The sequence below is a fragment of the Canis aureus genome, chromosome 17 (genome assembly GCF_053574225.1).
Source record: "Canis aureus isolate CA01 chromosome 17, VMU_Caureus_v.1.0, whole genome shotgun sequence".
In the NCBI taxonomy this organism is placed as follows: Eukaryota; Metazoa; Chordata; class Mammalia; order Carnivora; family Canidae; genus Canis; species Canis aureus.
Window position 1 is genome coordinate 12,703,181 of NC_135627.1, and position 15,828 is coordinate 12,719,008.

Consider the following 15,828-nt stretch of genomic DNA (forward strand, 5'->3'; position numbering starts at 1 on the left):
TGAGGGAGAGTCTAATGGATTTGCTAATAATCAGATATAGGATGGGAGAGTAAGAGTGAAGTCAAAGGCATCTCTGGGGTTTTTGACTTGCACAACTGGCAAAATGGCTCTGGCATTTACTGAGATGGGAAAGGCAGAGAGAAGCAGGGTTTGGAGGGGGAGCTAGAGCTGTTTTAGACAATTTAAGTTTGAGATGCGTATCAGATATTATAGACGTTCAGTAAGCATTTGGATATGCTCCAGACTCCAGGATGAACTTTGTTGGAGATAATTCATTTGAGTGTCATCAATGCTGAATATTGATCTTTCCAAAAATTACGATACAGCTATAATGGGAGGAAGGTGGGAGGAAAAAGTGTATGTGTGCACGGGGGAGGGGTATATGAGGAGCGGAATCTTTATGCTGTATAGCAGGAACTCAGTGGTAGATAGCTAGCTAATGGGAAAAAAATCAAGAAAGAGCTGTATAAGCATCATAAGAAGCAATCATCCCTATTACTTCTGCTCAATAGCTCTACATTTTTCTCCCTCATCTTTTTTAAGGAGGAGTATTTTTAAAAAGATTTTTATTTATTTATTTGAGAGAGAGAGAGAGAGAGCCAGTATGAGCAGGGCAAGGGGCAGAAGGAGAGGGAGAAGCAGACTCCCCACTGAGCAGGGAGCCCAACATGGGGGGGCTCAATCCCAGGACGCTTCGATCATGACCTGAGCCGAGGCAGACGCTTAACCGACTGTCACCCAAGCACCCTTAGGAGGAGTATTTTTAAGAGTTCATTTTTATTTCCTTTTTTTAATCACTTTTTTCTACCACATGGAGGCATTGAACTCATGTGGTTTTTTTACAGTAATCTCTACACCCAAGGTGGGACTTGAACTCACAACCCAGAGCCAGCCAGCACCTCCATTTTAATCTTTTTTTTTTCTAAAGATTTTATTCATTTATTTATGAGAGACACAGAGAGAGGCAGAGACACAGGCAGAGGGAGAAGCAGGCTCCATGAAGGGAGCTGGATGTGGGTCTTGATCCCGGGTCTCCAGGACCACGCCGTGGGCCGAAGACAGGCGCTAAACCGCTGAGCCACCCAGGCGTCCCTCCATTTTAATTTCTTTAACAGCTTTCTCGAGATCTGATTCACCAACTATACAATTCACCCATTTAAAATGTACAATTCAGTACCTTTTAGTATATTCACAGAGTTGTGCAACCATCGCTAAAAGCAATTGTAGAAGCTTCTTATATGCCAGAAAGAAATCCTGCACCCCTTAGCTGTCAACCCTCAATCCCCTGTCCCTCTCCCCTAGGTTAGGCAAGCAATAATCTACTTTATGTCTCTATGGACTGGCCTATTCTGAATATTTCACATAAGTAGAATCTTACGGTATGTTGTTCACTTTGCTGGTTTGAGGTTTTTTGACTCTCCTCTTCCTTTCTCCCATGTTCTGTCTTTTCAAGCCCTCCCTACCCCCACCACCAAGCTTTGGGTTCTTTGGTCCCGACTTTACAGAAGCCTCTGTCATCACTCTTGAATTCAGTTGTCCTTAGAAAACCCTGCCCTTCTTTGGCCTTCCCTGATAAGAAGACAGACACTTCCCTACAACCCCACCCTTGACTGTCATTCAGTGCTGTAAATGAATCAGAAACGTTCCAGAGTATCTTGGACTGTGCTACCTGACAGCCGGGCTGCCTGATGATGTCAGCCAATATTCCAGGCAGCCTAATTAGAGTTTACCAGCAGTACCCCTTTACCTTGGAAATTATAAGGGGTAGAAAGCTTTTGAGGGGAATCTATGTTTCAGTGCATATTTTGGATTGGATTCCACAGCCCTATGAAATATTTCTATCCCAAATTCCTCTTTTATACTTAAACAAGTCAAAGGGGGCAGCCAGGGTCGCTCAGTGGTTTGGTGCCGCCTTCAGCCCAGGGTGTGATCCTGGAGACCTAGGATGGAGATCCACGTCAGGCTCCCTGCATGGAGCCTGCTTCTCCCTCTGCCTGTGTCTCTGCCTCTCTCTCTCTCTCCGTCTATCATGAATAAATAAATAAAATCTTTTTTTTTTAAGTGAAAGGAATATTTTTAAAATTGAATTTTATAGACTTGACAACAATGCTTTTGCTTTTAAAGCTCCATGGGGGTGTCTGGATGGTTGAATCAGTTAAATGTCTGCCTTCAGCTCAGGTCATGATATCAGGGTCCTGGGATCGAGCCCCACATTGGGATCCCTGCTCAGCTGAAAGTCTGCTTCTCCCTCTCCCTCTGCTCCCCACCTCCTTCCTGCTCTCTCTCTCTCTCTCAAATAAATAAATTTATTTTAATTTAAAAATCTCCATGGGTTACCTGTGACAACAAACCTTTTCCCACACTGGTATTTGACTGGGGAATTGAAACAGAGTGCTGAACCTGTTTGCAATATAAGTGGGTATATCAGAGGATATTCTCTGGATTTGTTCAAGTGTCCATCATGTCCAGAATACGGTCTTCCTCATAAAAAATAAAATAAAATTAGAAAGAGTTTTATTTTCCGTGCATCCAAAGGGGTTTCTCTCAAGCTTTCAGAGCATAATTTATGGCATTTTGCAAAGAAAAGCACTTCTTCAATACTTGAGGGCTTTTTATATGCATTTATTATGTGAATTAATGAACTACAGGAACTGAGAAATAGTTCCATTTACAATGCAAATATAACATTCGAACCAAAAGAAGGGACAAAATTAAATAAAACATTTCTTGATTAAAGGTATTTCAAAACACTAAAGCTGTCAAATATTTTTTGTGTTAAAAGAGATACAATAAAGATGTAAATTAGACAAAGGACAAGAGTATCTTGAATCTCAGCAAATAAAAGGAAAAGTATACAGAATATACTTTATTCTAAGGAAAATAGGAGGCTATTGAAAGGCTTTTAGTACATAAGTGACATGATTTGGTTTGCTGTGGGGAGAATCCATTGGAAGGGGCCAGAGTAGAATCAGGGAGCCCCGATGGGGAAATTACACTGGTTTGGAGAGATGCTTCTCAAGCTTCCATGTACATGCAAATCACCAGGGGTTCTTAGTGAATCTCCGGGTGAATATGATGCTCCTGATGATCATGGGCCACACTTGAGTAGCAAGGTTCAGAGTAGGGCAGTAATAGCACTGATGGAAAAAATGGATGGATAACCAAGGAATTTAGAGGACAGGTTTATAGGACTAGCTGATTAATCAGGAGGAGATGGAAGGGTCAAGGATGAGTCTCATGTATTTGGGCAAGTGGCTTTGTGTGGTTTAATTATTTGGTGTTAAGAACACTGGAAGAGGACCAAGTCTATGGGGGCAGATCTTGACCTTGGAAAACAAACAAATGGAGATGGCAGGATTTACAAGTCTTGAGCTCAAAAGAGAAGGCTAGAGATATAACTTTGGGAGTCATCAGGATACCCAGACAGTATAATGGACCCAAAGGAGTAAAGAGGAGTAAGGATGAGGAGGCCTGGAGTTTCTAGTATTTAAAGGTTTGGTGAAGTACACTGAGCCTGTTGGGAAGAGGAAGACAGAGAACCCTAAAAGGTGAGAGGAAACCAGGAGTGTGTGATACAGATGCCAATAGAAGAAAACGCTGCAAGGAGGCAGCATAGTCAACCACACCAGCTGCATTTTATTTTTTTATTTAATTTAATTTATTTTTTAAAAGATTTTATTTATTCATGAGAGACAGGGAAAGAGAGAGAGAGAGAGAGGCAGAGACACAGGCGGAGGGAGAAGCAGGCTCCATGCAGGGAGCCTGATGTGGGACTCGATCCTGGGACTCCAGGATCACGCATTGGGCCGAAGGCAGGCGCTAAACCGCTGAGCCACCCAGGGATCCCCAGCTGCATTTTATTTTATGAAAAATAAAATAAAAGAAAAAAAAAAAAAAAAAAAGACTGCAAATTGCCCATGAGCTACAAATGCCTCCCTAGGTCACTGGTGAATTTAGCGCAGTCTGCAGAGTTGAGGGGGTACATCAGATTGGAGGGATCTGAGAGGGGAGAATAAAGCAAGGAAAGAAGACACACTTTCATCAAGGTTGTGGAGGGAAAGAGATGGTTGGAATGGTAGCAGGGCAATGTGTGGTAATGAGGGAATCTTGTCTTTTATCCTTCAAAATAGAAAAGACAAACATGTTTAAATGTTGATGGGAAAGACCGAGTCAAAAGGGGAGACCAAAGATCTAGAAATGGTGGGGACGCAGAAGCAGCATGAGGTCCTTGAAAATAGAGGGGGGTTGGAGGAAATGGATTTAGATGCAAGGAAGGACCTGTGCTTTTGCATTGTATTGCCTTGTATTGTAGCAAGAAGAGAGGATCAGGGCCAAAGTTAATAGGTTTGTAGACGTGGAGGTGAGATATTAGACATCTCTCATCCCATAGGTCCTGTTCTTGGCAAAGCAGGAGAGAGGGCCAACTGCTAAGAGCAATAGGGCAGAAGTAGGGTGCTGGGCTGTAAGGATAATGGAAAGGATGACCATCCAGGGGATCTTCCAGCTGAAGACCTAAACGAGACAGGTGATCTTACATCTACAGCTGGTCTGCCCCAGTGTTATTTCCAACAGGTGCTCAGATTCTCAGGTATAAGAAAGCAGGTGGGCATTTGGTCCATCAAGGGTTGGCAATTTGCTGAGTCAATGTGTAAGAAAAGTCCAAACAGAAGTAGAGTTTGGTTAAAGCTAGTGAAAAGAAAGTTATCTAGGCGATAGTGTCTGGCACCTAGTAGGTTTACAAGAATTGTATTCATTATTACAGGAGAAGAGAGTTCCCAGCCTCCCCGCAGCCCTCCCCCCTCCTACAAGACCACCGCCACTTACATTTTCCCCGCAAGATATTTGTACAAAATATGGAGATGCTTTTGGAAGTAGGTGTGATATTTATTTTATATAGTTATGTATATATAGTTATATATAGTTTATATAGTTATAGTTTTCAGTTATTTTATGTGTCCCCACTGCATTATTATCTAGGTGAGAATGTAGAGTCTCAGAAATTAGGTTCTTTGTTCAGTTGTTCAGCTTACCACTGGAATAACATTCGGTGTAGCTAATTCTGAGTTTCAACAAATGATACCACTTAAGGAAAGTAATCATCTGATGAGCCACAGTATGTAATTTATTATAATCATAATAATTTTTTAAGATTCCTTATTGAGAAAATCACATTTTTCTAAATATAGTGGCACTTAAGGTCTATTTTCCCTTTAAAGTGGTTTATTACTGTTACTAGTCTGTAAGGCTTGCATTTGGTCTGCTAGCTGAAAATTAAAAGTTTCTACGGAAGAAGTAGATTTCAACACAAAGGTCCCATTAGGAATAAGTAGTGACAAAATCAGAAACATGTTTCAGTATAAAGAATTAGGAAGTTGGACAAATAACGCTGCTTCTTTTAAGAATGAGTTTCTTCATCTGTAAAGCAAGGAAATTAGAAAATATGATTCCCAACAGAGTCTATGATTGTACTATCCAAATGGTAGCAACTACCCACATGTGGTTACTTAAATTTAAATTCATTAAATTAAATAAAAATTCAGCTTCTTGGTCACACTTGCCACACTTCAAGTATTCAATAGCCATATGCAGCTAGTAGCTACTCTACTAGACAGAATGGATATAGAACATTTTCATCACTGCAGAAAGTTCTCTTGGACAGTTCTGGTCTATAATTCCAGTTTTAGTACAGTTGCAATACAGGGAAAATGTTAAGATGCTTCCATAAGTCATCATGTTGTAATTTTGCACTTAATCATAGTAGACAACATTTTTAGAATATACCTACATCTCACCAGGCCCAATGGATCAGGGGTAAACTAAGGAAAGGTGCACTTAGTGCAATGAAATATTCTCCAGGTAATGGAGAGAAAATACATTCTAGATCTCTCTAGGCTTCCTTCCCTCCCTGCCCTTCTTCCTTCCTTTCCCATATTGTTTAGTAAGTGCCAAGACTTGAGCCGGCTATTGGGTATTGAGAGATAATTGAATCTGTCCTTTGATCAGGGAGAAAAATAGTTGCTGACAATTCAATGTATTTGGTAAGAAATATGATAGAATAATCTTTGGGGTTCTCTGGAAGTCCATGGGAAGAGTACCTAACCCTAATTGAAGAGGCAAGGGAAAGCTTTCCAGGAAAGGTGATACTTAAGATTGGTGGTAAAAGATATGTATGAGTTACAATGGTTCCCAGGCATAAATATTTTGGTTTGCCATTAATTATGACCCTGTTGAAATGCAACAATTGAAAGAAAGAGCAATTTGAACAAAATAAGAAATAGTTCATGAAATTATTAGCATTACAAACTCTGTGGTATGCATCATTTGCAAAGTCACTGTCAAAATGTGAGAATGGTTCTTTTTATCCATTCTGAAGGGTTACTTGCCTCAGTCTTTTTAGTTGCTTCTGCCTTTGACTGAAAAGAACTGTGAGCTGCTTCTGCTAATGTGGTCCTATATCCCTCCTCAACTGTATTTCTCAAGACTACCACCATTTCAAAAAATGTTGCTTCTCAAATCTCTTAGTTTCTCAGAGCAAAATCTTTGGAGTTATTCTTGATTGTTCTATTTTCCCTCACATTTCACATCTCTTCCTTCAGATTCCATTGATCTTTGTCTTCAAAATATATTTAGAATTCTATCCCTTTCCCTAGGTCCCCTAATACCTCTGTGGTCCAAGCCACCATCTCTTCCTGAGTAGAGAAGAGCAAGAGATTTCTCATGGTCTTTTTCTAAGGTTGTCTTTTTACTATCAATTCTCCACACAGGGGACACCCGGGTGGCTCAGGGGTTTGGCGCCTGCCTTCGGCTCAGGGCATGATCCCGGAGACCCGGGATCGAGTCCCACATCAGGCTCCCTGCATGGAGCCTGCTTCTCTCTCTCTCCCTCTCCCTCTGCCTGTGTCTCTGCCTCTCTCTCTCTGTATCTCTCATGAATAAACAAATAAAATCTTTAAAAAAAAAATTCTCCACACAGCAGCCAGAGTAAAACATTTAGAATTTGTCAGATCACATCATGCCTCTGTTCAAATTCTCCAAAGTTTCCCATTTCAGAAAGATAAAGTTGAAAGTCCTCATCATGAACCACAAGTCCTACATGATCTGCTCCAAGCTGCTTCATCCCTTACCGTTCTCTTGCCCACTGAGACTGCTCCAGCCACACTGCTTCCCTTGCTACTTCAGGGATGATCCAACCATACTCAGTCTTCTTGGAACTGCTCAGGTTGGAAAAACACACGGATCATTTCCTCACTTCCTTCGGGTGACTGTAAAAATGTCCCCAAACACAGAGGCTTTCCTTGTCTCTCCTATCTAAAATAGCTCACTCTGAGGGTGTCTGGCTGGCCCAGTTGGTAGAACATGTGACTCTTGATCTCAGGATTGTAAATTTGAGCTAGTGTTGGGTGTGGAGATTACTTTAAAATAGAATCTTTAAAACTGCTCACTCTGTACAACCATCTCCACGATCATTCTTTATCCTTACTCTGCTTTGTTTTTCTTCAATGTACTTATCACCACTTGATGTGTTATATACTTGTTTGTTTACTAGAGTATAAACTCTATGAGAGCATGGATTTTGTCATGCTTACTGCAATACCTCAGCCCCTTGATCAGAGTCTGACTGAGGCATGTGCAGTTCATAACCATTAATAAGTGAATAAAATTCACATTTTATCTATAATTATATGACCTCCATAGACTGTGAGTTCCTAATGATATGATTACATATTATTTCCAGCCACCAGCTCACTACCTAGAAGGTAAACTCACTATAAATGAAGTTCCTTAAATACACCTCCCTCATGTTGAAACTATAGGACCATAGACCCAAAGTGAATCTTAAGAGGTACTCTGGCTTATAGCCATGCCTTCAGGAGATGAATACTTATTCTATTTTGAAAGGCCACCTGGGAAGAAGAATCCATTGTTTTCTCTGTTTAACAACTTTAGTTCCAGGACATTCTTTCTTAAAACAAATCTAAACCCCATTTGCTTTTATTCTGGGATTAGAAGAATTTTCATAATAAACCTGGTCAGTTATATGTCAGTTATATCTCAATTTTAAACAAAAACAACTGGTCAGTATTTCTTTGTTCTTCTTTTTCTCTCTTTTGTTTCCTTTTTCATGAGGAATCTATGATCATTGTAGAAAAGAAAAGAAAAAAATTATCCATACTATAGTGCTCAAAGATAACCTATATAAATAGCCTTTCATATTTACATGTGTGTATACACATATGTTATAAATATTTTATTGACATATATGTGGGAAAAAGTACACAGATCAAACCCAGCTTGACAAATAATTCAAAGTATAACACTAGTGTAACCACAATTCAGGTCAAGAAATAGCCCCCTCATTCCCACAGCTAATTATTATTCCTTTTATCCTCTCAAATTTAACCACTTTGGATGTCTATCACTGTAGAATAGTTTCATTTGTTTTTAAATTTCACATAAGTGGAATCATACAGTACTCCATACATGCAATGTTCTTTTAATCTGCCTTCTTTTATTCAATTTCATGTTTTGAGCTTCAGTTTGTACACACACTGTACAAACACTGTTTGTGTTTGATCAGCTCTTAAACTCATCAAATTTTTAAGAATTTCAATTATAATTTTTATGTCTAGGATTTTCATTTGATTCCTTTTTTATATATTAATTTATTTCTATTTGTTTATTTATTTATTTTTTTTTTTAGAGAGAAACAGAGAGCATGTGCATGCAAGTGGGATGGGGAAGAGCAGAAGGAGAGGGAAAGAGAATGTTAAGCAGGCTCCATGCCCAGCACTGAGACTGATGTGGGCCTCTATCTCAGGGCCCTGAGATCATGACCTGAGCCAAAAATCAAGAGTCAGATGCTTAACCTACTGAGCCACCCAGGCGCCCCCATTTGATTTTTTTTTATAATTGCCATTTTTTTCTGGAAAATTCTCAATCTTGTCATTTAATTTCTTGAATATATCAGTCATGTTTATTTTAAAGTTCCTTCTGATTACTTAGATCTCCTATGATCATGTTTCTATCATATAATTTTTCTTTTGGTCTTCCATCCTGTCTTGCCTTCCTGTATGCCTGGTTATATTTTGTAAGTTCTATTTCACTATGCCTGATTGTTTTTTATTGAGCACCATACATTGCTTATGAAAAAAATGTTCAGATGGTTTGAGACTCTAGATGATGGTATCTTCCTCCAGAAAGGATTAAGGTTTACTTCTGGCATAGCACAAGGCTAGGACAGATTGTCTTAATCTAATTTATTGAGCTGATTTGAAGCTAGACTTACTCCTTGAGACTTAGTCTATTTATTTTTTATTTTTTTAAAGTAGGCTCCATGCCCATTTGGAGCCCAATGCAGGGCTTGAACTTACGACCCTGAGATCAAGACCTGAGCTGAGATCAAGAGTCACACACTTAACTGACTGAGCTACCCAGGAGCCCTGAAAGTTAGTCTATTTCTGATTCACCTTCATTTTTAGTATTATAGTGCTTTGTGTTCCCAATCAAAAGTCTGGGTTATTTGTCAGAACTTCTCTTCCTTAGCACTGAAATCCCAACTTTGCTTACCTGGGCCTATGTAAGCACCAACCCTCTGTTTCATTCTTTTGCCACTCAATGGACTCTTTCAAATTAGCAATTACCTCAAGGAGGAGAGCAGCTCCCCATGCCAAGTCCACCTCTTGTGGCTTCCCTCTCTTCTGGATCTTGGCTCCACAAATTTCCTTGCTAACTCTCTGATAACTTCAAACACACATTTTAAAAAATTTATTAATTTGTCTATTAATTTATCTACCTTATCTGGCAATATTCTGAAATAATCTAGGTCAGAATTCAGCCATTGCCAGAAGCAGAATTTTACATATACTATAATGAAATATATTATTGCAATATACATGCATTCCTATAACTTGCTTTTCTCACTTACCCTTATGTGAACCATGAATATCTTTAATAAGTATGTTATTATTAATTTACACAATAATTAAGATGGTACTTAGAAGTTATACAATCCTATGAGTGAATCATAATCTTTTAGCCAAACCCTTATAATTGAATACTACAACTGCTTTTATTTTTTCTTTGTTATAAACAGCAATATGATGCTCATCTTCATATTACCTTTCTAAGTAGTTGTACTTATTTCTTCAGTATACCACTTTGAAATAAAAATATAATAGAAAAAAGTATGAATGTTTTAAGGTTTTTGTTACATTACTAAAGTTCCCTCTAAGAAATTTATACCAACTTACATTTCCACCAGCAATGTGTAAGCCCATTTCCTTATATTTTTAAGCACTTTCTGAATAATAGAATTCTAATTTTTAAACTTACCTGTTTCTGACATGCATAAGCAAATTATTATGTGATTCATCCATAGCTCCATATCAGAAACACTCTTGGGATCACAAGGAGAAAAACTAAACTTGGATCCTGATCTTAAGGAGTTCATGATTCTTCATAGGTTTTTTTTTTTTTTTTAATGATTTTATTTTTAAGTAATCTCTATACCCAGTGTGGGCTTGAACTCACAACCTCAAGATCAAGCGTTGCATGCTCCACCAACTGAGCCAGCCAGGTGCCCTTTTTCACAATTTTCATTGTAAAGGTCCATTGGTAATGTTCCCAGAAAGCCTGAATCTTCCATATAGAAACTTTCTTCCTTGTGTTCTCACCAATTATATTATGTATTTTGGACCCTGCCTTATCTTTAATTACAATTATATACTAAAGACTTATTTACAATACATGGTCCTTGGTCTCTTTCTGTCAGCTCTATGTGTCCACATAGTGTGACCACATTGTATTTTTCCTCCTTTGTGTACTTCCTAAACTTGTCCTGCTTGAGCTCTATTCAGTGGTCTGACCACTCACCCAACTTACCAAGGTCACTCATCTAGATCAGGGTTCAACAAACTACTGGGCAGGGTGCCAATCTGGCTTACCAGCTGTGTTGGTAAGCAAAGTTTCTGCTCTGCTCACTTGAATGCATATTGTCTGTGACTACTTTGTTGATACAGCGGTGACGTTGAGTAGCTGTGATAGAGATCACGTGTTCCACAAACCTAAAATATTGACTCTCCTGCCCTTCCTGGGAAAACTTTGCCAGTCCCTGATCCTTACAACTCTATAAGATCCTGAACTTAATAAGAAAGGTTTCTCCACTGCCCAAGTAAGCAGCTACTCTGAATAAACCTCCAATCCCCCAACACCAGTGGGCATAGGGCCCAGCCTGCTCAGGATGACTTTATTTAGAGTACCACCACTCACAGAAAAACTGTCCTCTGTCTCAGGATTCTGATGGGATGATTTTGTCCCTCCCACTGCTCCAGCTAATCAGAATCCTCCCTATGAATTCTGTCAGACATATCCTGAGTATGCTCCCTTTTACCTGGGCTCCTAAGCCAATGAGATGACGGAGGCCTAAGGCTGACATAATCATCCTGCTCTCCTAGAAAAGAGCCTATTTGGCAGGTAATGCAAGCAGGAGCCAATGAACCCAAATATCAAGATACACAGAGTCCTAATTACCTTCTTTGAATCCCCAAATTGAGTTGCCAGTAGCTAGCTTCACCTTTTACAATTTTACTTTTTAAACTTGACATGACTAGCTTATAAATACTGGATTTCCCAGTTAAACGAGAGAGAAATTACTCTTTTTGTTTAAGTTCATTTTAACTGGGTTTCTGTTGTGTGAAACCAACAGAGTCCAGACAAATATAAAACTGGATCCAGGAATGGAAGGTGCAAATGAAAAATTGTCATGGGTAAGACAAATTGGAAGGCAGTGGGAATTCTTTTTTTGTTTGTTTTTAAAAATATTTTAGGGATCCCTGGGTGGCTCAGCGGTTTAGTGCCTGCCCTTGGCCCAGGGTGCGATCCTGGAGTCCCGGGATCGAGTCCCACGTCGGGCTCCCGGCATGGAGCCTGCTTCTCCCTCTGCCTGTGTTTCTGCCTCTTTCTCTCTCTCTCTCTGTCTGTCATAAATAAATAAATAAATAAATAAATAAATAAATAAATCTTTAAAAAATATTTTATTTATTTATTCATGAGAGACACACAGAGAGAGGCAGAGGGAAAAGCAGGCTCCTATGGGGAGCCGGATCCAGGGCTTGATCCTGGGACCCCAGGATCACACCCTGAGCCGAAGGCAGACGCTCAACCACTAAGCTACCCAGGCGTCCTGGCAGTGGGAGTTCGTGTACTGGTGAAGCTGGTGACCCCTACCTGATTGATGCTTGATTTGAAGCTGGCTGAATTACTACTTCTTTGTACTTAGGACAGGGATCATTTGTAGACCTTGGACATTATAGGTACTGAGGGTGAATATTCATGACATCCACATCTCCACAAAGAAGCCTAATGTTTATAAGGCACACCAGTCTGAACAGAAGAGGATGCTCCCAGCCAAAGGACACTGGCCTGGGGTTCTGGATATCTTGGCACTGCCCAATTGTCGGGGATCATGACATGAACTTTTGCCATAGTGGCGTGCCACAGCCCAACACTCAGGAGGCTCTTGGTATAAAAAGTCCAGAAAATGCAATGAAAAGGGTCAGATTCAAGGAACCTAACTCAACAGGTTTGTGGCTTTCGTCTCCTATTCAGTTTTCAAGGGAATTATATCATTAGGGCAAACACAACCTGTGATTAAATTTGCTAAAATCATGGTTCCCAAACTCTGTCCCAAGGTGCCCTGAGTACTGCAGAGCACTCACAGGGGTACCACAGGATAGTTTACATTTTCTAGAAATACAGCAGTATTAAGCATCTGTCGGCCACCACACTGACAGGTGGTCCACAGTTTCAACATTAGATCATGCCACATTCTTTTCAATGATGTCATATATCAGCAGAGCAACTGCTTATATTTTGGCAGCTGCTATGATAAAAAATCAATGTGTAACAAGAATTGAAGAATTGAAGAAATATGTCCTATCTCATTCTAAGGCTTGATAAGTTGTACAGTGTCCAACAGGAACCTATGCATGTAACTTAGCGTATAACTGTGATTACTTAAAAATTAAATTAATAATTTTCTTGTTTTTGATTAAAAAATTTTTTTAAGAGAGAGAGAGCACAAGCAGGAAGGGAAAGAGGAGGAGAGAGAATCTTAGGCTCCATACTCAACATGGAGCCCAACTCAGTCAGGGCTTGATCTGATGACCCTGAGATCATGACCTGAGTTGAAATCAAGAGTTGGATGCTTAACTGACTGAGCCACCCAGACACCCCTAGACTATTTTCTAATTTGCAGTGTTATTTTTTCAAAGGGCTACTAAGTTATTCAGACAGAAATAATTAAGTTGCTTGTACCTAGCTTCTTAGTTAATTGGACTGTTAGGTATTTCTTTTGGCTCAGAATTGCTATGGAAAGTCACTGAGATACTAAAGGTGCTGGGAAGGAGAAAGTTTAGTATTTCTGTGCTTAAGATCATCCCCAGGACTTCAAATCCTCACCAGTAGGTGGGCTGCTAAACCAGTACACCCTCCAGAAGGGTCAGCCTCCACATGCTCCTCTCCAGTATGGCTGCAGAAGGCCACAGAATATGGAGAACCTTTCAAAGAACAGAGGCAAGTACTGTCCCAGTGGCTAACTCAGGCCCTCTCATCAAACCGCCTCACTTTCCAGGAAGGCATCATGTATATCATGGACTGATGATGACACCTGCTTGTTTCCCCCCACCTTCTTTTCAGATGAGAATTTTTAAGTTATCAGAATTTTTTTCCCACATTAAACACAATAAGGGTGTTAACCTTTACAGCAGGTTGCTGACCTGGGAAAAGCTTACATCCAGACTTGACAAAGAGGAATACATATTATCAAGCCTCCACTTGAACTTGCCTTGCTTTGGAGAAGGGATAAGTACATGAATGGTTATGCACGGGCTGGCTGTATTATGTTGGGGAGGGGGGTGCACCAACAAATTATAAATGGAAAAAGAGAACGTGTGTACATGCGTGTGTGTGTGTCGGTGTATGTGAGCATGCACACATGCTGGGCAGCCAAGGGGGTGGAATGTATCAATCTGAACTAGACTGTTCCATCCTTGTGTCTTCTCGCCCTCTGGTCACAAGAACGTACATACACAAATTTGAATCCCTCTGCTAGCTTTGGTATATGACATTGGCTAAGATGAAGTTACTCTCTTCTCTCTGGGATTACAAAGACATGTAGAGAGATTCTTAACGCCTCACCTAGAAAGCCCACATGAGGTGAGGGTAAGTAGAGGCTAGCAGGGAAGGCAGGAAGAGGAAGGCAGAGTTCTGATTTTATCACTGAACACACCCTTCTGGACTTATCCAAGCTTCATTCAGGAAGCTTGGATTTCCATCACTGAGCTAAAATTTCCCTTTTGTGGTTGTAAAGATTTGAGCTAGGTTTCCATCACTTGTTGTTCAAAGACCATGGACTAATAGTATCACGTAACATAGTTTCATAGGAAAACAAATAAAACTGAGCTGTAAAATCAAGGTATGAAACTTCATGCTTATCTTTTTTTCAGGTGAAACTTTGATGATAGGGTTGTGTGAGGTCAGTATTTTCTTTTTTTTTTAAAGACTATTTATTCATGTGAGACACACACACACACACAGAGAGAGAGAGAGAGAGGCAGAGACACAGGCAGAGGGAGAAGCAGGCTCCATGCAGGGAGCCCGATGCGCGACTTGATGCGGGACTCGATTCCGGGACTCCAGGATCACGCTCCCGGCCAAAGGCAGGCGCTAAACCCCTGAGCCACCCAGGGATCCCTGAGGTCCGTATTTTAATGAGGATTCTGAGCATAGGTGGTTGTGTGCCTTCTGGAACCAAAGTCTGCAACTCACAGGCACATTTTACCTTTGTGTGGTTGGTTATACAATGTTCCTTAAGCATGTAATTCCCTAGATCTCCTTGAAGGGAAAATTGAAATCACTTTCTACAATTTGTCTTCCTTGTCAGAAAACAGGGCCAAGGGCTTTTAAGAAGTAGAGCTACAGTTCTGAGACTGTGGGATGGATGACATCACCCTTCTGGAGATGATTTCATTTATGCCCTTTCTGGATAGGTCTGAAAGCAAAGCCAGCCTCGGGAGGGAGGGAAATCTACACACACAGCTCCATGAGTCTTTGTGTACTGAAGCCTTTATGAGCTGATTGGCAGGGTCAAGTGGCCACTATTCAGAGGATGACAAGCTCTGTTAATTGGCTTTTTGCCAGGCAAAATTGCATATGAGAATTTTTCTAGTGAGCCTGTTCTAACACACCCTCCTGAACAGCCCACGCTTCCCTGGTGGGAGCCCCTAGTACTACCCTGCCAGGAATGTATTACAAAAGGCCCCTGCCTGGTGCAGTCTCAGCCCTCCTCCTCCCTGCCACCCCCCCTCCCTGCCCCCCATCCTGGTAAATTGCACATCCAAGTACAGTGATACTCAGAGGCAGGGGAGACACTAGAGAGAAAGAAAGACTTTATTAAAGTATAACCTTTTGGCTGAAATGAGTATTTATTACTTTTGAAGTACTCCCTGGAAAATACTCTGAACTCTTTTCTGGCAGATTCCACCACGTATTTCACGTAATTTCTCCTAATTGGAAATGGTTTACCAAGTGACTACAAGCTTCTGTTCCCTACTTCTCCCCTCTGATGTCCATTGGTCAGAGACGAATTCTAGTTGCTACATGAGAAAAAGTTTAGGGACTATGCCCACGGAAATATAAAGCCAGGCCTATTAGCATAAATGTGAAATGTGAAGTGTGTAGAGTGGTCCACAGGCCTTGGGAGAGGAGAAAGGAAGCTCTCACTTGTGGAGCTGAGCCTGCAGGAACCAGATAAAGCAGGTCCCCAGAACT